This window comes from Centropristis striata, chromosome 20, assembly GCF_030273125.1.
Source record: "Centropristis striata isolate RG_2023a ecotype Rhode Island chromosome 20, C.striata_1.0, whole genome shotgun sequence".
NCBI classification, from domain to species: Eukaryota; Metazoa; Chordata; class Actinopteri; order Perciformes; family Serranidae; genus Centropristis; species Centropristis striata.
Window position 1 is genome coordinate 21,818,097 of NC_081536.1, and position 24,963 is coordinate 21,843,059.

General features: G+C 38.9%; 1 long non-coding RNA gene across 3 annotated transcripts in view; it reads left to right on the forward strand.

Annotated features, from left to right (window-relative positions):
• LOC131993187 (uncharacterized) overlaps nucleotides 1-24,963 on the forward strand; it is a 60,426-nt gene that overhangs the window by 13,292 nt on the left and 22,171 nt on the right. Inside the window, exon 4 of one of the 3 annotated variants that reach the window (XR_009396292.1) lies at nucleotides 12,860-14,240. The exons of 1 other annotated variant lie outside the window; for it this stretch is intronic. This is a non-coding gene — a long non-coding RNA (uncharacterized LOC131993187). Of the gene's footprint in view, nucleotides 1-12,859; nucleotides 14,241-24,963 lie in introns of those variants that run through there. One more of the 3 variants, XR_009396293.1, reaches the window with a different exon arrangement.

Below are 24,963 nucleotides of genomic sequence, written 5' to 3' on the forward strand. Positions count from 1 at the left end.
ACACACACACACACACACACACACACACACACATTAAGCGATAATTAGCAAGGTGTCCATGCTTGAGTGGTTGTGTGTTGAGCAGTGGAGTGGACAGTGAGGAGGAGGGTCATGCTAATGAGGACGGACTCGTCACAGGCGTGGATGACTGGCATGTGGACCCAGAGGATAGAGACACTCCTCGCTAATTAAACAATCCCTAATATAAAGTGTCTGTGTGTGTGTGTGTGTGTGTGTGTGTGTGTGTGTGTGTGTGTGTGTTTATGTTAATGTGTCTGTGTATCTACTGTGTGTGCAACTGCAGAGAGAGTTCGTCCACTCATCTTCTTAGCCTATGAAATATTATCAGTCTGGAGTGGTGTTTCCACTGTATTTTTTCTAGTTCTTAACTACAGCATGTAACTTTTATCCATGGTGCTAAGGCACTTCTTTTGCCACGTCTCAGGGGTGGACTTTTATCTTATGGCATAAATAAATCTCGTTTTTGGCAGACTGCAGTGGTTTCATATCACATTACAGAATCAACATTTGTTTCTGTTCTCACAACAAGGTTGTGCTGTTGTGTGAGCTCCTGGCCTAACTCTTATAAACTTGTTGTGAGATGGCACAAACATCTGAGAGGTGGCACTACCTTGGAGGCCCAATTCAGGCCAAATAAATACTTGTGTAATACTCACGTAAATACAGGCGGAAACTTCTTTCAATCCAATCTTATGTCAGAAGAAAGATTGTACGTAAAGTAAGTAGAAACATATTAATAGCCAAACATGAATTATTTCAGTCAGTAAAATGTGAGTTCAGTTGCTGCAATGAATTTTGACATAACTTGAAGGCTCTAAGCAGAGTATTCCTTCATCTTTTGCAACTGAAATTTGGCTAAAAAAGACAAATCTGATAGGCTTCTTTCATTCTGAGACACTTTACAGCAGAAACAAATGCAGAATGAGATGCATTTACAAAAAACAAGTTTCCCAGTTTGAGCATTAGATATCTTGTCTTTGTACTGTATTCAGTTGAATATAAGTGAAAGGATTTGCAAGTCATTTAATTCTGTTTTTATTATGTTTTTCACAGCGTCCCAACTGTTTTTGGGATTAGTAGTTGTAGTTGCAGTCAAACTCATTTTTGAGGTGTAGCTGCTCAGAATATTCCAACATGAAATGTGCCCATTATCCATGGGAACTTTAGGAAACCCCCTCCACTAAACATCAGAAAGGATAACTATATTACCAATAGCTTAGTCGTAAAAAAAAAAAAAAAAAAAACTCTATCAAACCTAAACAGACATTTGCATTCTTTTCCATTGTATGCATTTATATCTTGCATTAAAGAAAGCTGACATATTTTATGTATGTGTGCTTTGTCATTCCCTCATCCAAACCAGCAGATCCCCGTCAGGGTCGCTGGCTGGTAATTGGAGGGAGGTGGCTGTGATTAAAATTCATATTTTACACCCGCAGTCACATCTGCATAGCCACAGGACCGGCCTGCAGCTCTGCGAGCCTGTGGCCGCTCTGGTGCTGCGTCTGTTTTTGGAGGGTGGGATGTGTGGTCACTACTCACACACCACCGTATGAACACACACAAATATGCATATACAAAACTACTAATAAACACAAAGTCATCCAGTGCCTGCCTACCTCTGCCCTGTTCCAGCTGAGTAAGACCAGGCCCGCGTCATTTCACCTCAGGCTGCCTGCTGGGGTCAAAGGTCGTGTGTAATGGCCCAGTGCATCTCCTAGCACAGTAAGCCTACTCCAGGAGCTGACACACTCCGCTACTCCCTTCCCCACCTCCCAGCCCCTTTATCAAAGCCAACACAAAGACAAGGAGCGTGTGTGTGTTTGGGCCAGTGAAAGCCAGTCAAAGATCACGTTCAGAGTTTCAAGTTGCTGAACCACAAGGTGGGAAAGTGCTTTAACCAGCCTGGTGCCGATGGCTGAATCTCTACTGTGATTATTGACTGTTGAGCCAATATCAATTCCGCTGCTTCAGTTATTTAAAGTTCCTCTCAAGTTAACTTGGAATACTTGATTAAAGTACCTGTCAAAATAAATCCATTTGCTTTTGAATGAAAAGCTCATTGTGTGGGGGATTATAATCACTCAAGAGGTTTAGTAAATATTTAGGTGATATATTGCAATCCCAGTTCCAAACAAGTTGGGATGCTCTGAAAAAATGTAAGAAAAACAGAATAAAATGATTTGTAAATCCTGTTTTAATTAGATACAGTACATGACAAAATATCTAAAGCTCAAACTGTGAACTTTCTTTTTTTGTAAATGTATATACACTAATGATGTCATTCTGTTTTTTCTCCCTTAAGGTCATGAATGTAAGAAACAACTTTCAGTATTACATGCCAATCTTTATCGTCAATATAGGTTTTGATCATAAAACAACTTAAAAAGAGTTCAGACTTTTCATCTCTCTTCTCTTCAAATCAGCATCTCAATCATTCTCAGTGTCTCTAAAGCTTCTTCTCAAGCTGATCATGGATTCAGACATCACATTAAATCTTCTACACATGATGATGAACTTGACCAATCTTGACATGCATCTGGGTCGAGTCCCATCATCAAATTTGCACATTTTTAGGTATTCCACATTAATGTAGTATCTGTGCATTAGACTGACTATGAGTGAGCATGTAGGGCAGTGATACTCGCTTTGCCTAGGGGCCTTTAAAAAAAAAAAAAAATAGACAAGAATCCAGGGGCTAATTAAACAAGAAACATTTATATTTATCAGATAAAATAAATAAAAAAAACATTTAATAGTTTGTCTTTCTTTAAAATCCTTTTTTGATTAATTCAACTGACTTGTATAGTAAATTTAACCTCACACAAAGATTGATTAGGTCTATATATTTTCTGCACTGTGGCACCATTCAAAGAACAAAAACATAATTGCTATTGTGATTTTTTTTTATTTTAATATGTATTAATAATATTTGAATTATGAGTTAGAATATGGTTGGCAGGCCCAGCACCCTACTGTCAGGGAGCTGACATCATTTTTAAAGCAGGACACAAACGCTGGCTCGTCTGCTCGCTGCAGTCTCTGTTTCTGCAGCAGTGACAGGACACATTTTCCAATGATAGTGGTTAAGTTCATGCTGTATAGTTTGATGTGATATTTGCATTTGCTTAGTAATTTATTACTGTGTGTGCCTTTTTATGAAAGTGTGTGTTATTACACAGCGGCTGATGGTGGCAGTTAAAGAGTAGGGAAACTGTCAAAGTTACGATGAATAATGACCTCTGTGATATTATGAATTATGGTTTGATACAACATTGGTTTAACTTCCTCTTTAGTTTTACACAAGGTCATGTCAGTATTATTTCTGAATTTATGACAGTCCTAGAAATGCACCACTGTGGTTGACATGTGGGAAAATTAGAAGCCAAATTTATTGTGATCATCTAAAGTGCTGTGCAGAGTCCATGTTTTCCTCTTGAGATTGCAAAGATTCTTTTTGCATCTCGCACATCGTTGATGCATCAGAATTTAGGAAATATTGCCTTAATGATTTTGACCAAGTGGTAAAACTTTACCAAAGATATTATAAATATTTCGCTGAGTACTGCTGCTTATAAATGAGACCACGAGAAAAATGCCTACTTTACCATTTACATGAAGCAAAAACAACTTTCAATTTACCTCTTGTTTACATTTCCAGTCAGGTTTCTCCCTGATATTCTGACTTTGTTTATCTGTCTGTGCGTCACATTGTCACCTCCCTGACTGTTCGCTTTAGTTCAAGTGGCAGCTTTGCTCATTGCATCAGTCGTATAAAGATGTAACAGCAGACTTACAGGTGGGACTAAACGGGAGAGCTGATTTGGAATATAAAAGTTCAATTTTGTAAAAATATTCAAAATAGAAAAAACATGACATTTCAGCAGATTTATTTGTAAGCAGAAGCTCAAGTTTTAATTATTTTGCTGAACAATCAATTATTTCATTGAACAATAAAAATATAAATGTGGAGTTAAATATGACTCATCCCCTCCTATGACCCCCAAAAAAGAATCCCCAAAATGTCCCATCCAAATTGTTAAATTAAAAAAATGAAAGAGCCCTAGTTCCATTCAACATTAAGTTGCAATTGAATAAATTCCTGGTTTGTTCCTGTTTATTCCCATAAATTCCCATGGAAAGATTCCAACTTATAAAAATTCCCGGAATTTTGCAACCCTACGTGGTATTGATTGAAGCACACTGAGCCACAGGCGGACCTTTACTTCACACCTTGACTATAAACTGGTTTTAAAAGCTGGTCTCCCACAGTCAGCTGTGATAGTCTCCAGCCACCAACGGCCCTACAAAGGATAAGCAGGTATGGAATATAGATGTATGGATGGATGATTTTAGTGTCCTCCTGTAGCAAGACATGCAACAAGTTTTGGGTGTATGGGGATATAAATTTTGAGTGAAAATCCATTTAAACTGTCTGCTCTGTTTCACCTAGTGTTGAGATCTTTTACTGCTTGATTTAATGCAATATAATATTAGTAGTTGTGTTGGCCTGCTTAACTGGAGTTTGTGCCTTTCAAAGGATACAAATCACAGAGCAGATGACATACTTTTGGCTTTCGGGAATGTTATGATGGTTTAACTGCACAAAATATTTTCAACTTCAACACAAATACTGTTGATTGATCAGTGAAAGGCCTGCTGCTCAGTCAAAATTCCTAAACGTATTCATTTTGGCGACATTAACATACATTTTCAGATATAGATTGAGTTTATTTCTGTGTGGCAAAGCAGACCTTATACTGAGTATCTTTTTGCTGTAGTGTGTTTTGTTGTGTATTTCTGAGAGCAGAGAGGACCGCTTCACTTTCTGAAACTCGATCTCAAACAAAAGCTTGATTGATCGATCCCTGGTTTCATAAAAGGAACATCAAAATGTTTCTCTCATGAAAAGCTCATGACACATTTTGACTGTTGTGGTGCCATTATGGTGACACATTTCAAGAGTACTGCATTTCCCAAACCCCCCCTTGGTTCGTTCAATAATGGAAGTCAGTAGAGGGGCAGGCAGACAAACGGTCTGTGCAGGCCTCACATGCTTAAGACCAGGGATTAGTGTGTGTGTGTGTGTGTGTGTATGTGTGTGTGTGTGTCTGTCTGTGTGGGTGTGAGGTAGCTAGCTAGCTAAGTGACACGGTGATGTCATAGTCCTTGTGTTTTCACATGGGAACCCGATAGCTCTGAACAATCCAAGGCGAGCAATTTTTGGCTCAAGCACACTTGACATAACAGAGAGATAATTGTAGACTTTGTGTCCGTGGACCCTCCAGAGATCCGCAGGATCAAACCCTCTAGGATTTCGGACACTTTGATGACGCGTTAATGCCGGCAAAAACATTTACCGCCTCAGAGATCACAGATGGAATGATGTAAATGTAATGCAGTTCAAGTTAACTGCCCCTGATATCAGCAGATGATGTAAAGTTTAGATTTAGCTTTATTTTGTCTTAACTGTTGCCAGGAGTGTTGAATATAAAATACGTTCAGATTGTATTCCACTTTAACACCTTTGATCCAAAGAGTCGCCATTATAGATGACATAATGACTGATACTATTTTGTGTAATTTAGTAATGGGAACTCCAGCGTATAGTGAGGTCAAGCAGTCATTATCATTAAAGGCCAGATGACTGCAGTCTTCAGCTGATTTTCTGGACAGGAGCTGACGCTAATGTAACAGTAATAGGTTAGCAGATTATATTCTCCGTGCTTTAGCCATGGAGATTTATTTAGCTTTTATTTATTGGTGAAATGTGTTGGAGGACACATGCTATTTTTCAGCAGTTACACATGTTCACACCAGGCAGCTGGCCGGTGGAGTGGTGCATGCCTCACAAAGTTCTGCACACTTTATAGCACACAAAGATTCATCTAAGAGTGCATATAGCTTCCAAGACATTACATTTTGTCTTTGTAATTTTCTGGGGGGAAAAGCACATCAATTAAGAAAAAACAACTGGAACTTCACAAGAGTAATGATGATTTTTGGACCACACACACCTATGTATTTCTAGATCTTTGCAGTGATTTTCCCTGGCTGTGTGCACATGTTAGCTCTGGATGTACAATAAAAATCATAAACTTTCCTTTCAAAGTTCCAGTATCAACATTTCTGACCTAAGTTTGGGTTTAAAATAAAATAAAATAAATGAAAACTAGCATGTTAAATAAAATAAACGCAATAAAGACTTTTTTTTTGTTGTTGACAATGATGAAAAAGCATTCTTAACCTCTAAATGTTTTTTTACACTCTGCCCTGGAGACACATGCAAAAAAGAAGTGACTGCTCTGTCTTTTTACAGGAGGCATAAAAAAGCAGTTTTAAAGAGGCAGGTTGCCTTGAAGCGAAGCATGAATACCTTCAGGATCGTAAAAACATTTTTGAAAAAGTGTGAGAATGAGAGATGCGTAATTTTAAAGCTATGTTTAAAACTTAACAGTTTTCTTTATATTGCGTGACACCTGGCATTAATGACAAGCTTTGGCAGGTAACCTTTACTTTAGGGCCCTCCATAAACATGATTATCTGTATTCAGCCACTGCGTGAATGATCATCAATATTCAGCCCCCGGGTGTATTTGTTATCCTTTGTGGAAATGTCCTGTCAATTTATTTGATCTATGTTTTCAATCACACCCTCTCTGAATAAGTCTATTGACTGAGATAATAAGGATACATTCACAAGTGCCAAAGAGAGCTGATGTATTGGAAGTTGTATAGGCAATTTGACATCACAGTATTGATAGCACAGATACAGCAAGAATTAACACACATTGCCAAGGCATACATCAATACATGTTATAGATATATCTAATAATAACATAAACAAAGAGTTGATGAAACTCAGCACAACTACAGTCCATCTGCAGCAGAGTTGTCCTCGTGCATTATTAGATACATATCCCAGAAATCCATTATTTTCTTACATCACACTGATGTGTCCATGAACTTTGCGTTTTGTTTTGATTATGCAGCTTATAATGAAGATGTTCTGTAGATCACTAAAGTTCAAAACACCAACAGTAGCACCAGTAATGGTGGTACAAATGGAAGAAGAGAAGGAGCATAAATACTGTTGGCAGTAGAGGCAGTTATGGCAGGTGGTGGTGGAGGTAATTTGATGCAATACAAGTAGTTTTACAAGTAGCAGTGGCAATGATAGTTGAATATATTGTAATGGTGTATCATATTTACTAATGAAGATATATGTTCTTTCGCTTGTATTTGAATAATGCACATTTGTTTACAGAATTTATTGAAATGACCTGGGATTTGATTAGCTTGCTTTATTGTATTATCAAAAACAATGCCACTTACAGAGTTTGTGGATGTTTTCCCACTTTTACCGAGCCTATTCTGGGTTAGTGGCAAATAAAAATGTGTGTTACAGTTGTAGACATAGTTATGGTGTACATGTTACAATGGTAGCAACCAGTGGTGGAATGTAATTAAGTATATTAACTCAAGTACTGTACATTTGAGGTACTTTACTTGAGTATTTCCACTTCACTTAGCTGACATCTTTAGTTACTTTCCAGGTCAAATGTTAACGTAAAAACGTGTTCCAATATAAAGTGATTTGACAATGTTTTAAATAAACCTCATAACAGTATATTAAGTACAAATAATCTAATAATATATTTAGAATATATTTAACAATTTGAGTGGGCTCATTCTACATAACGAGACATTTTACTTTTGATACTTTAAGTACATTTTGATGCTGATACTTTTGTATTTTAACTTCAGTAAGTTTTGAATACAGGACTTTTACTTGTAGTGGAGTAATTTCAGTACTTTCTGATTCCCCTCAATTCAAAGAGTTTTGTTCTCTGACATAAAATCTGTCAGTAAATACCTCACTCGTGCCTCCTAACAAGCAGCTAAATGAGAGGTAAGGCAGCTAAAAGTCATGTGACCATCGTGTAGTTTGTTTATAGTCTAGTGTTAGCTTTTTCTTTCTGCCGATTCCATTTACTCTCCTGCTGTGTTCATTTGTCAAGAATATCTGTCTGAACAACATATCAAAGTATCGTAAACTTTTGTTTGCCAGTTTATTTTCTGCAATAATCCCAAATCTTTTTCTTGGCTTTCGGTGGAGGGAACCAGGGTGCAGCTAATTTCCAAGTTGGCCTGCAAAAATACAGCATCCCTGCAGTTCTCTGAAGTGTGTGCGTAACACTAGTTGTACTTCTAGTTGTGTTATTATGATCTGTATTACTATTTTACTATGAACTGTGAATATGTGTTATTATGTTCTGTTCCAGCAGGCGTTTCAGTCCGTCTCATGCTATCTGTCCACGTAGGAGTTCAGGCTGTTCACTCTGATTTATGGCTCTGGGGTCTAACTGTGTATATTTACAGTCTCATGACCTGAGAATGACACCCGCTGGGCTGAGCAAGGAGGGGAGAGAGGGCTAGGGAGGGTCACAGACTGCAGCACACACACACACTGCAAGGATGCACACTTTGATGCAATCACATGTTGTGTATTTCTCCTTTTTGTCATGTAGACCCCGTCGTCTGCATATTTTTGCATCAGTTATCTGTTTTGGATGTCTGTTATTTGACTTTTCCTCTAACTTCCCATACATGGACACCAAAAGAAACGTCTGCACAAAGAACATTGCATGAATGTTTCCAACTCATTTTATCAGGAAATGTTCATGTTATAGCTGCAGTCTGTAACGTTTCACATGTTAAAACAGGAGCAAATAACGCATAGTGCTGTGATATGCATTCAAAGCGAAAACAATGATTATTAACTAGACCTTTTTTTTGTGATACGACAATAAGTATTCTGGGAAATGTAGGCTGAAGTAGAATATAAGCAATCCTGGGAAAAGTAGCTACTAAAAATGCAAATTGCCACACTTCAACACATCAACATAATGACTCCTGGAATTCGGCGAACATCGCAGATTGAGTGAAGTGGTGGGTAAGAAAATGGCTGAGCGTTAAACAAGGTGACAGCTGCTTGTTTACAGATCCCAGCACCCTGGGGTGACGGCGGCACGGATTGACACCTCAGCTTCAGACTGTTACAGGCCCGTTTCCAGAGAGGCAAATGGTGTTTGGCAAAAAAGTACAGTTCACATGGGTTTGATTAAACCGCTGGTGGTAGTTTGTACCTTTGCTGTGTGTGTGTGTGTGTGTGTGTGTGTGTGTGTGTGTGTGTGTGTGTGTTACATATCTGTGTGAATGAACAGCATGGTCTCATCTCCTCTCTCTATCGTTTCTCACTCTGCTCTCCCTTTTTCTCTGTTTCTTTTTTCCTACTTCTACAACTTCAATCCTCTTTAATAATTGGCTTACATCCCATTTTCTCCTCTTGTGTCAAAGTTTCTTCCTCCACTCTTTCTTTCACTGCCTCTCTCTTCTCCTCTAAAACTGAGCTATACTCACTCAGTTTCTCTTGCACCTTTTATGACAAATTAGTTTGAAGAAGATTTTGGAAATGTGTTCATTAGTGTTTTCTTTCTGAGAGTGATATTAGAACTTATTCTAATATCTAACGGCTGTGTTTTAAACATTCATTAATTACCTTGGGTGACAATGGAAGGGAATTTTTCATTTTTACACCCTATCTGGTTAACAGAAATTTATTTTGGGGTGTTAATTATGTAGCTGCAGGCAGGACAAGGTTAGCCTAGCTAAGTAGAAAGTTTAATGGGTTTATAGGGAATTTAGTTCTGGAACCATTTCTTGGTGAACATCAGCAGACGGCAGCAAGTTTTCATTGAGGCTGCCACTGAGCCTGTAACACACCCACACCAAGTTTTTAGCATCTAATCTCAAGGTTTTCTTTAAGTTTTTTTTTCTGTTGATGTGCAGGTAAAGAAATGCGATCTGTGTTTTATTAGGTCGGACTCTAGTCATGTACTCAATGCACAGACATAAGATTTGTTGCAATCTTCTAATCTCAAAAGCCTTTTCCCAAATGTTGAGCTGTTCCTTTACGTCTTCTGTTTCCCCTTTCTCTCTCTCTCCTGCTCTGTGTTTGGAGTTTCTAGCCCTCTGATTGGCCAGCTCAGCAGGAATAAACGCTGTGAAGCTGGGCTCTGAGAAGGGGTCGCTGTGTTTTATGAGCCATTAAAGTTTTATTCATCCCTGCACCGAGGCAGCCTTCGGCCACGGGGTCACCATGCTTTAAATAAACTCTCATCACTCCTCTACCCCCTCCTCCCCAATATCTGCCTTCCCAGCCCCTCCACCCCCGAACCCCTCCACCCACGGACTTAATGGACTGTTTATTGTTTGATGTTCAAGTCCGACTTCATCATTTTTTCCCTCTCTCGCTCCCTCTCTGTTTTTCGCCCTCTACTTGTGTTCAGTGGTGTGGAGGTTTGAGTGATGTGGTTTGCCCGCATGTTTGTACTATGTGTTGATTCATTTTGTGTGTGTGAGTCTCTGCCTGTGCTAGCATTACATACATGCAGTCTCTAAATTCCTTCAGTGTGTCCTGTTTTTGACTCCATCAGCTCTTCCTCTGCTCCTCTGTTTCATGGCTGCATACCAAACTTTCAGAGGATAAGACTGGTGATTTTTTTTTAATCATTATTTGTCTGTGTAGCCAAAGCCTGATATGTTATTTGTTTGTGCCTCCGTTGTTGTTAAAACCATAGCCGCTGTTTTTTCTGAGTCATTTCCATAAGCGATCCTGCTCACTAAATCTGTATTAATCCATGGTTTTAAATAGTCCATAACAAATGTACTACTTGGTCCTGCTTTTGGGGAAAAAAAGATAAAAACTACAGTGTCCAGCTGTTTTAATAAACCATTAAGCTTTATTTTGAAGCATAATCAAGCAAAAACAAAAACAACAAAAATATTTGTCACCTTCTAAAGATCTTCAAATAGACTTGGGCTGATTTCAGTAGGTAACTTGGAACCAGTGGTTGAATGTAACTAAGTACATTTACTCAAGTACTGTACTTAATTTGAATTTTAAGGGAACTTTACTTGAGTATTTTCCATTTTATGTAACTTATACTTCTACTTCACTACATTTTGAGGCAAATATTGTAATTTTACTTCCCTTCATTTAGATGCCAGCTTTAGTTACTTTTCAGGTCAAGAATTGGCATAAAGAAATTTGATCAATTTGAAGTGATTAGACATTTTTCTTTAATTAACCCTCATAACAGTTGACAAGTTTTACAGTTTATACGTTTTTAAGTAGTGAAAAGGGTCCTATCTTTACAGAATTAAAACGCTGTTTACATAAAAGCATTAATACTGGACATTGACTTCAAGTTTAATAAACAGATAAGCTCGACAGTCAAAACAAGCTTCTTCCAGCTATGACTACTCTCAAAAGTAAAGGCTTATCTCCCCACAAATGATTTTGAGCAAGTCATCCGTACATTCATCACATCACGCCTAGACTATTGTAACTCTTTGTTTGTTGGTCTTGACCGGTCAGCAGTGCGCCGCTTACAGGTTGTCCAAAATGCAGCAGCCTGCTGACTGGGAAGAAACAGCGTGAGCACATTACCCCCATCCTTGCATCTTTGCACTGGCTACCTGTAAATTTTAGGATCCAGTTTAAGGTTTTATTAATTGTTTTTAAGTGCTTGAATGGTCTGACACCGTCTTATTTATCAGAGCTTTTAAAACCCCACAGTATTTCCAAAGCATTTAGGTCATCTAACCAGCTGCTCCTGGTCGTACCGCGGTCCAGACTCTGTACTCGTGGGGACAGAGCCTTCTCTGTGGAACAGCCTACCTTTCCAGGTCAGAGCTGCACAGACTGTTGAGCACTTTAAAACATTATTAAAAACCTATTTATTCTCCTTGGCGTTCAGTCCCAACTAGGCAAGAATCCTTGGCTTTTTTACTTTTTACTCTTTTATTTTCTTTTTTAACTCTAGCTCTGTTTTTCGATTGAGTTTTTATTCCTATTTTTTTGTTTTGTTTTTTGTTTTGTTTTTAGTATTTTATTGTTTTCATTGTTTTTTGTTTATAACTATTTTTGTGTATGATTTTTTATTGTATTTTAATAACTGTACAGCACTTTGGTCAACTGAAGTTGTTTTTAAATGTGCTCTATAAATAAGCTTTGACTTGACTTGAATACAAATAATCCAATAATATATTTAGAATAAATAAAACAATCTGAGTGGGTCCATTCTGCATAACAAATACTTTTATTTTTGATGCTTTAAGTAGATGTTGATGCTGATACTTTTGTACTTTTACTTCGGTCAGTTTTGAATGCAGGACTTTTATTTGTAGTGGAGAAATTTCACAGTATGGTACTACTACTCTTAATTACTACTTTTTTACCTAAGTAAGGGATCTGAATTCTTCTTCTTGGAACATACTTGGAGATGCACTAAGGCTGCATTCAAACCTACATTATCACTGTGTGAAAAAATCAGTCCTCTCATTCATTCAGAGAGTTCAACATGCTGATACAGTGAAAAATGCAGGATCCTCTGGTAAAAAAACAAAGCTCTGCCCAAGGCAATGGATTACACCAATCTATCTGAGAATCTAAGTGACTTTTCCTTTTTTTACACATCGTAAAACAACATCAACAGACAGGGTGCTGCCTTGGCCAGTCAGACATGTGCAAACATATGTGTGTGCAGAATCTGTCAGTTCAACATTGTTTGAAATTAGCAAAAGCCTCTATGAGAGAATTTTTTTTCTATAACTGCCGCCTCTACAGGTCTGTTAATAAGAGTGTTTTGCGTTACTCCTTTGTAACATGAGCCCTGCATTTCCACTGTTTACCTTGCATTGACATGCTTGTCCCTGTGATAACTTTCCACACCTTTTAAAATCCAAACTCATTTATAAATCTTTGAAATCAGATAAGCCTCTAACTGGTGAATCTATCAATCAAAGCGGACTTTTGGTTCGTACCTGAAGCAACATGCCCGACCAACGTCTGAGTTTTTAACAGTCTACCAATCAACGTTCCAGAACCAACAATGCACCGCTGGATTTGTTGACAATCAGCTTTTCTGGATACTTTAGAGATGCAGCAGTTCATCAGCCTGGAGCTCGTGGAGCACTTTTTGGCCGAGGGGGACGGAGTGATGAAAGAGAAATTTGGAAGGTGGAGAGGGAGAGAGTTTGGAGAGTTCCCCTGTATGTTGTGTTACAGCTGACCCTGTCCTCAACTTTGACCCCTGACCCCACAAGAGATCTGTCATGAGAGGGAGCTGCTTAACACAAAATGGAGCCTGGTTCAAGAGTCAGAAGGAGAGAGAGACATGCACAGAGTGGAGCAGAGAGAGAGGGAGACAGTGCTCCACCGCACACAGAGGACTCATTTATCCTCTCTCTCTTGACTGCAGTTTTTTTCTTCCTCTCTTTTGTTTTCACTGCACAGAAACTGTTGCCCTTTCTTCCTATACTTCTCCTCTCTTTCTCTCTGTCTTTCCTCCCCCCATCTTCTCACCCTCGCCTTTGCTTCTGGACAACAGCATGCTATCGTCAGCGGCCACCGCCGCCACCACAGGTACGGATTCATGGCTGGGAGGACCAGCAGGATTCTGGGGGGGAATTTGTGAGACGAGGCTTTAATGAGAGCGAGGCCTCGTCAGCCGGCGAGAAATGTATGCAAATGATATGCACACACCAAAAGGACCCTGGGTAGGCGAGGCGAGCGCCGGCCGAGCTCCTGCTGAGCTCTGAGGAAGATGAGCGGCTCAGGTCAGAAGAATGACAACAAAACACCTCCTCCTCCTTTTCTTATTGCCGTACTTTCTCTTTATCCTGCATCGAGGAGAGCAGAGAGATGAAACTGGTAAACACATTAGCTGAAAGATGAGTTTGTTGTGTTGCTACATTATTCTGTTTTAGTTTGCTGTTGCTAGGTAGATTTTTTTTTTTCTGTTATTCATCTTTGTAAGCACACTGACATATGTGAGGTAAATTATCTGGAGATTAAACACATCTGTGTTTTACATCCAGACTTTCCAGACTTTTAATTGTCATACATTATTACCCTAAAAATAAAAATTGAGCTCAGCAGAGAACTCACATTGTGCCCTCTAATTGTGCTTATGGAAGTCATTTTTGTTAATAGAGGAATTTGACAGTAACTTCTTTTGACACTTAATTTGGAAATTTAAACTCCCAACATGGCTATTTAATCATCAGGGTGCAGTGTTTGTAATAGGCTCAGATGTAAGTGAAATGACCTGTTTTACTTCTGTAATAAAATGCATTTGTCAACAATTATAAGGACAGTTGTAATTGTAAGTCATTTACACATTGGATGCTAAATGTAGCCTATTTTCTTATTTTACTATTTTCAAAGTGTGTTTGTAATATTGTTTTGCACATACTTATTTTTCAAGTATGTGGCATGATTTTTATTTTATGTATCCTCATGTTATTTCTTAATGTAATAAATTAAATTCAACAATGTATTTTTCGTGAAAAACCTTTTTTAATAACAATAATAATAATGATATAATTGAAAATACATTTTTTTAATCAAATAAAACAAATATTTCCCCAATTTAATTTTGCTTAATATGTTTTTCTATTTTATTTGTGTGAAATTATTAAAAAATATTTGCTGTTTTTTTAATTTTGTGCAGAATTAAACTCGTATAAAGAGGATAATGCGGAAAAAAAAAATTCTCCTGTTGCACACGTTTAAAAAATAAACACTCACACAACACGTTTTTATCTTGATGTGAGGTGATTTAAAATTACCGAACTGACTTGTTGCTATTCTGCAGTAATAATTAAATCTGTCTATTATTTTAACAACAGAATGCAGACTTGACATCTCGCCGCAGCTCCTCTCTGCTCTCTCCGCCTGTTTGTTTGCTGGAGCATCGCTCCTGCAGGAATTATGCACCGTTAACTGGCCTGTCTGATCTGACTGCCGCCGCAAAAAAAAAAAAAAAAAAAAAAAGGAAGAAAGAAAGAAAACGAATAAAGGATGAAGCGAGACGTCGGCATGACAATTTCGATGGCGTTAACTAGTGATCGTTAAACGCGCCACAGTCCAACCGCATCAGGGATGGAAAGCTCCTCTTCCACCGCCGCCTTCGGGCTGCGAATAAACAAGAGGAAACGGGAGAGGAGAAAAAAAATCCATTGAGTCTTGGGAAGAAAATGAGAGTGGCACCTGATGATGTCGACTTTGACACGTGTTAATTGCTGCTCAGCTCTCCTCATTAGGGAGTCTCAAATTATTTTAGCGCTCCAGGCCACAACGCCTTGTTTGCTTTGCTGAGGAGAGGAAGCAATCTGGCCCAAACTTCACGTGTCAAGGCACAACACGTCGGGGCGCATTTATTTGGTCTAAATTACTATAATAAATAAATGTGTTAAATTATTAACAAACCAAGTATGAATTCAGATAAACTGATATTAATAAAAATAATTTAAAACGGGTTGAAAATAAAAAATCTGTCTATTTACAACATAAATGATTAAAACTAAATTATAAAAATTAAATACTATAATATTCAACCACATCAGTTCTTATCTAAATTAGTTGTATTAATAATACTTTATAATGCCTCTGTTTCGTTGCCTATTTTGGCTTCTCTGTCAATAATCAAGACACGAAGATATTTATTTGATGCATTTGAGCGTCATCTCTTTCTCTCTGATAATATAAGATTTACAGTGAAGGATGGCCTCTATTGCTAAATCAATAACATGCTCAAAATCAATAAGATTCTCAGATAAAAATGGTGTCATCAATAGCCTGACAAAAGTGCTTCACTGCATGCAGCTGCATTCAAACAGCCAAGCAAATGTGACTTGCACCGAATCAAATATATTCACGCATTAAAATCCTTTTTCTTTGTGTGATTATATTCAAATGTGTGTGTGTGTGTGTGTGTGTGTGTGTGTGCAGCCTCGGCTTCAGTCTGCTGCTGCATCCTCACAGATTGAGTCTGGTGTCTCTCAGCAGCGGCCCTCAGCCTCTCTGCTAGATTACTTGTTACCTGTTGGCATGTATTTATATGGCCTTGCATGGTGAATTATAAAGCCTTTGTTATTGCCCTGGCTTGGGGTCGGCCACTTGTTTATGACACCAGTAATGGCGGTAATTGTTACTGTTGAGATTACCTGTCAAGAGGACCCGGGCGGCGAGCTTGGAGAAGGCGTCCCTCTCTTGACAAGGGGTGACAGGGGGACGGGGAAAAGGACAAGGGGGTAGAGAGATTGGGGATTGGAGGGTTGGTGGTGGGGAGGGAGGGAGGGAGGGGGGCTCGGACGCCCTGATGACTTCTCCACTGATAATCAGCCGCGGTGGCCTGTGGGATAATTCAGCTGTCAATGCCACCAAGCAGGGCCCGGCATCAGGCAGACGACCCCAGCTGGCGTCATTCATTTGGACCGAAGATGGGGATGGAGGCGAGAGGAGGGGTGAAGGGATGCAGGAGCAGAAGGAGACAGAGGAGCAGAGACGGCGTCTCCATCTCGTGTCTCAGTTGGCCTTCAAATGCAGTAAATTAAAGCCATCATGGAACACTTTGCTTCTCAGAAGAGAAATATCTCGGCTTTCAAAATGTCCAGACCCAGTTTCTCTCCAAACCGCTGCTGTTAAGATTGTCAACATTACACAAGAAAATCTTCCAGATTTCTTCTATTTTAGATCTTTTATAAGCCCAGTATGCACTGACATTTCCTGCTTTAATTCAGCTTTTTAGCTTTATTGATAAGCAGCTTATATGCGGTAAATAATTGAAGATGTTTATCAGTAATTCATAGCTTTATCTACTGTATATCTCTACTTCAGTTGTGTGTATAAATTAGATTCTCAGATTTCAAAGGTCCCATATTATTCAGTTTTCACAGGATGAGAGTTATGGTTTTCATTATGCTTTACAAATAAATTTAATATCGATGAAAGGTTATTTATTGAATTGCTTTTTAAAGGATCTCACCAAATGACTACAGTTGAATATTAGCCAGCTGGCTAACACTGGCACATTTACAGTAATGTTGATTAATGTGCATTGTCCTTTTAGAAATGAAATGAAATGAAATGTGCAGACAGAGTACACAACTGGGCTCTGATTGGCTGACAATATTCAGCCTCTTTTGTGCCAAATGATCCAGGAGTGAAGCATTTCTGTAAACACAACCTGCAGAAAAATTACAGATATTCATTTGCAATCTTTATTTGCGTGGGTTTTTTTAAATTCAATTTCTTTAAATTGATCCTCCTCAAATAAATCCAAAGTTTAGTAATGCTGAGATTAAATCCATTTAATTTTTCATTAGGTCCCACCTAATTCCTTCTGTATAAGCAATCAAGTTGTCTTCCTGGACACGTGTGCATCATAAAGAGGGCAGCAGCGGCTAAAATGGAAGGCAAATCACTTTTCGAATGGTTTTGGAGCAGCTATCAGTGTCATCCCTGAATGGCTGTCTTTATCAATGATTCTGCCTGATATGGAGTAAGGTGGGTGTGGAGGGTGGTGGAGGCTTAGGGGGGTGGGGGTTCCCTATCTGTCGCTGGAATCTTTCACAGTTTAAGGGCCGGATGCTGCTGAGAAACTGTCAAAGATTTGGACAGCTAGAGTCCCCGGGTGGCGAACGGCGAGCTTTTCTCTATCTGTATTCCACTGTGGCAACACGCAGGGTTGTAACACCGCGCCACTGCTATTCCAGTGGGATAATGTCACTGAGGAAATAGTGCCAGGAAATTGTCTGCACTGAGTTTTTTTTTCTTTTGTATTATGATATGGGATCTGTTGTGCAGGGTTTCTCTGAATTTGTCATGCAAAAAATAGTGAAAATGCAAAAAAATATCTTGGCACTTTTCAATATCTAATAATAAGATATAAAATGTTTTTTCGGAGACTGATGCAGCGTGAAAATCCCACTGCCTTGTATAGCTTCTGTGCACACCTTTTTTGTATCTCTAAATTCTACATTATAGTATTAATATATGAATATGAACACATTTTAATGTCATTTTTTTAAAGAATTATAGAAAAAATATTTCAGCTTTTTTCTTCTGTTTAAACTTTGTTGGAATATAAAGTTATGTAGCCCAGTGGGTAATTCTTATAGAGGTTTTCTTCTGAAAACAAAAACAGATTTGTGGTCATTTAAAAGAGTTCAAAGTGAGTGACACTGAACTTTTGTAGTCCATTTAGCAATCAACACATGTAATATTTCATCTAAACCGAGCGTGATTTTATTTTCATAACACCTCCTGTGTCATTTTGATGATGTTTGAGCGAGACTTGCTTTGCCTCCACTTTACAACTCTAAAGTGCACAGAGGAGCCTGTGTTGCATGGCAGGGCAGCTTTGCTAACTGTGTCAGAATGGAAAATAAACAGAGCTTTTTGCACATACATCAGCGCTCCCGTGATGAGGAATTCTTTTCAGTGGATTTAGAGAAACCTGTCTCACACTTTGAGTAATGCTCGTTGAGCATTTTGTTTGTTTTTTTGTGTAAATTTGTGACTCAATAAATCTACTTTCCACTTGAATTGCTTTTAACCACTCCTGCTTAAATCTTATTGTCACAGCCGTGAATCAAAAACAATTGCTTAATAACTTAATTTTGTATCTTTGCAGTTTTATTGCTCTGGTTTAATCCTTTGGCTGGTTGACAAAATGGAACATCCTCATCGTCATCACCATCATCATCTCAACTTTACCAAGAAATTTATATTAAGACAATCTCTCCTCAATATTAAAATAAAGCGCAATCTCATTTCTTATTCAAATGATAGCATTAGGCGCGAATGCATTTATCACCCGATACAGGAGTGAGGTTATAAACAATGCCATTCATTATCTGGCCCAGATGCAGCGATTGTTGATTAAAGGGCTTTGAATATAACAGCCACACACACTTGCACACTTCCACACATCACTTCCACACACACACACAGATGGGTGGACATTAGGAAAAGAGAGAGGCCATCTGAATAGGCTAGAGGGACATTAACGGCAACAATGATTGATATTTGCCGCACAGGCTTTTTAATGGTATTGTTATTCCTCAGAGTTATACCCCGTCCTCCCTACGTCTCGTCTCGCAGATAAATGGAGGTGTAATAATGAATAGAAATTATCCTGATTATTTTGGTGGAGGTGGCGGCAGAGAGAGCGAGGAGGGGGGTGATTCATAATCTAACATGAAGCTTAAAGCTTAGTCAACAGTGTCTTGTGGATTTTCTTTTAATGTTTGGCAACTTCCTTTGCAGAGGTAAATATGCAGCATGCAGCTTTAAAATACTGTGCATATTTTTTAATCAACGTTTATATTGACATCCTCCTTTTGTTCTGTAAGTAAAGGTGAATAAAGGTAGATACTAACCTCAGCATATTTAATCATGAGATTTAGAATGAATTTATGTTTATCCATTTTGATTTTAAAAGGGTAAATTCTGCAAACCATCACCAAAATATAATAGAGGTAACAAAATCTATACAACATTTTCAAATAAGACACAATGATGACCATTTTTATTCATAAACAATCATTTCAGCTTTTAAATGTTACAATATTGTAAAATTACCATTCTGCATGATGTATAATTGTCAGATTATCAAATGAAACCTATTTTAAAATAAAATGACTTCCTTACAGGCGCTACACAGAACCACAGCTAAACCAAAACCAGACTTTTATTTTCTCGTGTCCCTGCCTCACTGTGAGAAACTGTGATATTAATTAGTTGTGTTTTCTTGAGAGGCTTCTCTGCTGCTGAGTGTTGATCGTGTGAACAGCTGAGGTGGACATCGCCAAAACACATTATTTGATGTGAGAGGCCAGCTTGTCCAAAGCAGTTGTGTTTATTACACACTCCTCTGGCACCTGCTGCAGCGAGTCGGCCTGCCAGGACACACACACACACACACACACACACACACACACACACACACACACACACACACACACACACACACACGCAGTCTTCCAAAATCTCTTCTTCATTTAGCCACTTTCCACCCAAATGGTAGCCATTATCACTTTTCAATTACATTTGCAGAACTCAACTGCTGTGTCGGTGGTGTGCTGCAGGAAAATATGCAACCAAATACTATGAAACCAACATTTAGTTTAAACCGACATTTTCGCATTATCCACCTGCAAGGTTTAATCAAAATGCATTTTTATAATTTAAGAAAATTAACCGGATTTTGTTTTTATAACAAACTATTTTGCCAGTCCTAAATGTGATGTCTTACAGCTTGGACTACAAATGACTCATGCAAAAAAAGCACCAAAACTGCTCAACAGTGTGCGTATCGTCCTGTGTTGCCTCCCTTGTGAGCTGTATGAAGTATTTCAGACATTACACACTATAAACAGTGGGGTGTTGGCTCGGCTTGGACATTTATTTAACAGTTGTCTCGGTGCTTGTTGCTGTCATCTGTTGTTACTTGTTCTTTATATTTTATTTTATTCCTTTTTTTTCTTTTTCCTCTGTCCACCTCGCAGGCTATCATTCACTGTCTTCTCTGTTGCAAACATCACTAGAACCATATTTATTCGTCTATCATAAAGGAACATTTCAGTCGACTTGGTTCAAGCCTCATATTCTAGTCACATAAAAGAACATGACAGTACTTTTTTTTTTTTAATTTTGCCTTCTTTTTTACCCCTATTCCTCAGGTCATCTCCCCTTTATTATTTGGAGACTTGTAAAAACGAAAGCAGCCTTTATTTCACATTTTGTAACAGGTAGCTAGTATTGAGTATATACCTGGTCTTTTGAGCTACATTTTGCTTGAATCCAAACAAAGATACCTCCCCATTCAACAACACCAAAATTAAATTATATTAAAAATGGTTTCCTTTGATTCCTCTGCTGCTCTTTCTCTTCCTACTCTTTATCTAGAACAACTTACTACAGTCTCCTTTTCTCTTTTTGCATCCACAAAACGCCCGCAGAGTTAATCGTAAACTAAATTTGTTTGTCTGTTTGTCAGAAGGATTACAGGAATAACTACAGGCTCAATTTTCATGAAACTTGGTGGAAGGGTGTTGCATGGGCCAAGGAAGAATCGTTTAAATTTTGGGGCAGATCCAAATCACAGGCGGATACACAGATTATTATTCACTTTCGTTAACATTGCAACATAGGGCATGAGTGCTGCATTCATCTGATGTCGGAAAAATCTGTAAAATAACCGAGTGGGAAAATGAATGTGTACTCCCTCACAACTCGGAAAGTCTGCAAAAATTTTGGTGCACATTTCATAACGAATATGTCACGTGAATTAAAACCAGTGAACGCACCAAAGGTGAAAGAATGATTTCCCAACTTGGGAAATGGGAGCACTTGGTGGTGGTCTACACTCTGCAAGTGCCATTCTAGTTCTCTCTTTTTTGCCCCCTCTGGTGTTCCTCTTCCTCCTCCATACCAACATGTTGTGCATCATCCATTCCCACCATCCCTCCTTCCTTTCTCCCTTTCCTCTCCTAGGGTGAAATGGTGTGATGCCTCCCTCCAACGTCTCCCCCCACCCCGCCACCCTTCCACTCGCTCAGTAATCAGGGCCAGATGGAGGCAGAGATGGAGTGATGGAGGGAGGGAGGATTGGGTTTGGTCCTAGCAGTGTCTTAGAACGTGGGGAGCTGTCAGCCCTGCAGGGAGAGAGGAATTCTCTAGCAATAAAATGGGGATTTATCACCACTCTACCACAGAGAGAGAGGAGCGAGATGGAGGGAGAGGGTGTGAGGCGGAAAAAAGGACGAAGAGATCAAGAAAGTCAGATGGAGAAGGGTAACATGGGAGAGAAAAGAATAGAGAGGGGCAGGAATAGAAACCTGCAGAGGGATAAAGAGAGGCCAAAAAAACCTGATAGAAGACTTTTCATCATCGTAAAGCTTCGGACAGATGAGGGAGGTTGAAGGAAGGTACATGCAGGATGATAGACTGAGTTTGCCGCTGATAAAGGCCTGGAAGGAAGACAAAGCTGAAAGACAAGAGGAGGGCAGAAATTGAGAGAGACAGTTGTGCGATGACACCCGTGGCTCATCTGCTCACATTCTAGCCGCCTGACAATTTCTCTCCTGCCATCTGTAGCATGCAGAAAGCGTCTGTCCCGAAAGTGATGCCCAGTTACGGTCAGGGGACGGGATGTTAAGCAAAAAGACTCGACCTCCCCTACTGGGCCAAATGAACCTGCTAAAATAACCGCTCTCCACAATCGGCTGTGTAATTGAAACCAGAATGTGCAGGATTTGATAAATTGCTTGACCCCGCAGGAATGTTAAGGTCGTAAATTTTTAGTGCATTTTGGCCGTGCTGAGGTGTGCAGAGGTGTATGTTAAGAGCATGTCCGTTGGTGTGTGTGTGTGTATGTCTGAGATTCACAGGGAATGACTGTGTGTATTTATTATTTTAAACCATAAGGGTCGCCCAAAGTCGTGTCGAGGTGGCAGGTTGACACAAACGCTAGACCGTATAGACAGAATGTAAGCATCCACAGCAGACACATGCATCAGCGTTCACACACACATACCTACAAATTATACTGCACATTCCCACTCAGTGACCAGATAGACTATAAATTGTGCTTCTGCTCCACATCTTCAGTGGTTTACATCAAAGGAGTAAATTTAAAGATCTTCTCGGGCCAAAAGCAAAGCTGCTTAGTGAGTCTGAAAAGGGAGTACACACATACCTGACATTGCTTAAATATTCCAGCTAAAGTACAACATATATTCTGTTTGAAATGTACCATCACTTTGAAATGTGAAGCTACAAGGACAAGAGAACAAGTGCACTTAATGTGCAATATTGCACGCGTGCTGTATATCACTATACACAAAGAGTTTATTTTTGAAATATTAATTTATTCATCTTTTTTCTTAAAAATAGAAAACTTTACTTTCAGTATCTACTCCATGCAACCAATGCTTTTTAAGAATCTACCATGATTTCCAACTACTCCCATCTGCTTTGATGATGCATTTAAAATGTTTATATCCCTCTCCAGAAGCAAGCAGTAAAGTAGCGCAGTTACTGCCACATCCTCTACATGTATAATAATCTGAACTCTACTTTCCTTAAAACATTTTTTAAAAGAGCTGCTTTCTTTTTACAGCTCAAAACATTTTCCTTTTTGTGTCTGGACGAGTGGTGGTAATGAGTGTCTCTCACACGAATCTGTCTTTACGACTGCCGCTCACATGCCGCTCCAACTCTTTCAAATGCTCCGTGGCTGGCACAAGTTTTTATACATGCAATAATTGTGCGTTCAGAAAGCTGTTTGAAATGATTTCCTAAAATGTGTGTTGGACTGTAACTAACTAGCTAACCTTGAAACACTCAATATGATTCATATCATGAACATCAGTTGTATGTCAAGCAAACGAGTTACTCACCCAATTTCTGCCTCGCTTTCAACTGTTAGCATTATTTGTATTTGGTAGGTGGGGCCCAGAAGCAGGTATGGGATGGTAGAGAAAACAAAAACAAAGGTTTTCCTTTGTAGAGATCTAAATGACAGAATAAATTGTTTGTCAATGACTCCGAAACAACTTATATGACAGTTATAACATGACTCTTTTGGATAGTCTCATAGTATTGTAATTATTCCAAAATGAAAAGATTAAAAAGGGAGCTAGAAAAAAACAATTTAAATCCTGCATACTTTCTTAGCTCTGCATACGTGACCAATTTCTGCCTTAAATGGGCTCGTCAGAGTGCTGCCATCAAGTTATAAAAGCGAGCACTGTTTGAATCCTACAGATGCAGTAGGTGTTCCTTGTCAGCTTTGTTGCAGCTGCCAAGCAAAAACTACCTACTCTAGCTTTTGAGCTCCAGGTAGGGGACACAACAAACAATATAATGGTGACCACTGGTCCACAAGTCAAAATCTGCCCCTATCTTTGCTACCTCAGCCATATACAGTAGGTAGTCTAAGCAAGCCGCTTATTAAAAATATTATTTTGATAACGTGACAACCTTTAAGATGGTTCAAACAAACACAGGACTTCGACCCAAAAGACCAGTGTTTATGTCCCAGGTGCAACTACAAGTTAACGTTGAGTTATTCAAACTTTACCATTGGACTTATGTGATGTCATTTCTGAAACCTTACCAAATAACCAAGCAGTTAATTTTCAAAATGTGAACCATGTGACCAAGAAACTGTCACGTCATGTATTTAAAACTAAACCGTGTGAGCATTTTACAACATTAAGTAGTAAAATCATATATGTTGTTTTGAGAGTTAAATAACCTATTCTGTTGTTCTATTGTGAGGCACCTCCTCACAATAGAATTTATTTGATTTTGATTTGATTTGATTCAAGCAGCGATCCGGTCCTTGGTCCCCAAGACCAAAACAAGACCATGAGTTGCACTTTTAAATGTTAGTAATGAGGCGACCACATGAGGTTAAGAGGAGCAGAGTCTTGCAGACACTAAGGAAAAATCACATCCTCAGCTGTCACAGTCATCCGTCATGTTATCATCACTGGAAACATGTAGATGAGGAGAATGAAGCAGCCGGTGCTTTAATTAAACAAGCATGGGCTCACTCTGATTAGCTGAGCACATGCAAAAGTTCAGCCTCCCATGACAGAGCCTGGGAGAGAGTAGATCATTTATATACTGTATGTTACGGATATGACAAGTTATTGACTGATTTAAAAGGAAAAACATAATTCAAGAGAGAGGTTTGGATTATATGACAAATCCTCATTACAAAGACAATTAGACAATAGAACCCAATGGCAACAAAACCTTGATGGAAACTTAAAAAGCCATAGAGTCAGCAAAAGTCACGGAACTTTAAAAAACTCATTCATACAGTTCCTGTATATACGAACGAGCCTCCGTGTGTATGTATGTCAACAGAGCTGAGGGCATTGAAAGCCCAGCCAGGACCAGAGGGCACAGAGAGGTCAACACAATGTAAACAAAGACCGCCACACGATTTACGATGTTTTCTGGCTGCTAAGACGAGGGGTCTGCACATTCTCACAATCATAATTGCTTTTT